The following is a 2,796-nucleotide window of genomic DNA, read 5'->3' on the forward strand; positions in this document are numbered from 1 at the left end:
GTTGACCAGGATGGTCTCGATCTCTTGACCTCGTGATCCACCCGCCTCGGCCTCCCAAAGTGCTGGGATTACAGGCTTGAGCCACCGCGCCCGGCCAGCAATTACTACTTTTAAGTCTGTTGTGGCAGGGAGGGGGGATGTCTTCCACTGTCATCCAGGCTGGAGTGCAGTGGCATGATCACAGCTCACTGCAGCCTTGACCTCCTTGGTTTAATTGATCCTCCCACCTCAGCCTCTTGAGTAGCTGGGACTACAGGATAGCACCACCAGGACTGGCTAACTTTTGTGTTTTGTTTGTTTGTTTGTTTTGCATATGAAAAGTTATTACTACAGTGTTTCCAACTTTTGTATTTTTTAGAGACAGGGTATCACCATGTTGTCCAGGCTTCCTTAAGTACCTTTTGAGCCCTATCTTCTTTGTTCTCTCCTTCCAGGATTTCAAGGGCATGAATGTTAAGTCTGGTGAAACTTTCTCACAGGCTCCTCAGTCTTTTCATTATATTTTTTTCAGTCTGCTCCCTCTCTCTTGTTCAGATTGGGTAATTCCTGTTTTTCTGTATTGCATTTCACTGATTCCTCTGTCCCTTCTGTTTCCACTCTTTGTCCATTTGAGTTCATTTTAGTTACATTTTCAATTATATACTTTCCATTTGGTTATTTTGTATGTCTTCTAATATCTTGTCTAGACCAATTCTTTGTTGAGATACTGTATCTCATTTGTTTCAAGTGGGTGATTGTTCAGGCATTTTTATGATGTCTGCTCTATGTATTATATAATTCTGACATCATTGTCATGTTCTTGTCTTTTTTCATTTGAGATTTTCCTGGTTATGATTACTGAATTTCCATTGAAATGTGTGATTTTATCTATTATGAGATTCTAGATCTTATTTAAACCTGTTTTACCTGGCTTTCTGATAGCACCCTGGCATGGGGAGGGCAAGTGTGCCATTTTGCTATGCCACGTAGGGCATGGGAATCCAGATTTCCCACTCCCCTCTACTGACACCTGGGTGGAATTGCTCCTCCTCATGGTTAGGTGTGAACGGGGAGTTTTGGCTGCCTATTAGCCACCTTTTTATACCTCTCTTACACCCCTATAAGAGAGATAGGGGTCCTTTGTTAATGGTTTCCATTTGCTTTCCATATACACCACAGAGGCAGAGCTGGCCCTGTTAGGCGGGATAGTAGTGAAGATCCTGACCTTACTACACCTACTCCAACACTGGCCCAGCAGGTAATTTAACAAGTTTCTTTTTACTTTTGAGTGTGGGGATGGAAATTCAGGTTCCTGTCATGACTCCAGGGGCCCTACCAATGCCATCTGCAGTGATAGTTTAGGCTCCCTTCATAGTCTTCCTGAAACTGTGCTGGCAGGGAAGTCAGAGTGTCCTGTTACGGGGTATCTTGAGAGTAGAAGTCTAGGTTCCCTACTCAGCCTTTGCATGGTGCATGTGTGGCCTCAGGTGTTTTGGGTTCTTTCTTTTTTTTTTTTTTTTCCCTGTGCTTTTTTGCTAGGGCTGTTTTTTTTTTTTGTTTTTTTTTTTTTTTTTTTTTTTTTTTTTTTTTTTTTTTTTTTTTGAGATGGAGTCTCACTTCTTTGCCCAGGCTGGAGTGCAATGGGGTGATCTTGGCTCACTGCAACCTCTGCTTCCCGGGTTCAAGCAATTCCTTTGCCTCAGCCTCCCAAATAGCTGGGATTACAGGCACATGCCACCACACCTGGCTAATTTTTGTATTTTTAGTAGAGATGGGGTTTCACCATGTTGGCCAGGCTGGTTTTGAACTCCTGATCTCAAGTGATCCGCCTGCCTCAGCCTCCCAAAGTGCTGGGATTACAGGCATGAGCCACCGCGCCTCAAGTAGAGCAGTTCTTACCTAGAAGTTTTGTTTTGCTAGGCTGCCCTTTTCTTGGTCTTTTGTCTACACAGAGCAGGCTTTTGTTAGGACTTTTTTTTTTTTTTTTTTTTGAGATGGAGTCTCTGTCACCAGGCTGGAGTGCAATGATTCAATCTCGGCTTACTGCAATCTCCACCTCCCGGACTCAAGCTATTCTGCCTCAGCCTCCCAAGTACCTGGCTGGGCGTGCACTACCACACCCAGCCAAGTTTTCTATTTTTAGTAGAGATGGGGTTTCACCATGTTGTCCAGGATGGTTTGGATCTCTTGACCTTGTGCTCCACCTGCCTTGGCCTCCCAAAGTGTACTGGGATTACAGGCATGAGCCACTGTGCCCTGACCTGGGTTTGTTTTTGTTTTTGTTTTTGTTTTTGTTTTTGTTTTCTGCATCTCCTGGTGTTTCCAGGAGGTTTCTTGCTTCTTCAGCTCCAGGTTGAGCTATATGAGACAAAAAGGACAACCCAGGGAATTCACCAGTGTGTTATTAGATCTAAATCAATATATAAGATTTTCTTGTTTTTTTAACAGCTCCTCCACAGTAAGAATAGACAATAGTTTGTTCTATGTATGGGTGTTTAGATTATTTCCAGTATTTTGCTATTACATATAATACTGTAGTGAATAATTTTGTACAATTGTATTTTCATATTGTTGGAAGTATATTTTAAAAATACATACCTATAAGTGGCATTAGTGAATCAAAGGTAAACATTGCATGGTTTTGTTGATCTAACAAAAATTATAGTTTTGCATTGCCACCAGCAATGTATGTTATGGCTGTTTCTCCGTCGCTCCACCAACAGAGTATATTGTTAACTCTTTTGGTTTTTGTCAACTTGATAGGTACAAAATTGTTTCTCAGTATAATTTCTTTTTTTTTTTTTTTTTTTTTTTTTT

Source organism: Cebus imitator, unplaced genomic scaffold (genome assembly GCF_001604975.1).
Source record: "Cebus imitator isolate Cc_AM_T3 unplaced genomic scaffold, Cebus_imitator-1.0 Scaffold356, whole genome shotgun sequence".
Lineage (NCBI taxonomy): Eukaryota > Metazoa > Chordata > Mammalia > Primates > Cebidae > Cebus > Cebus imitator.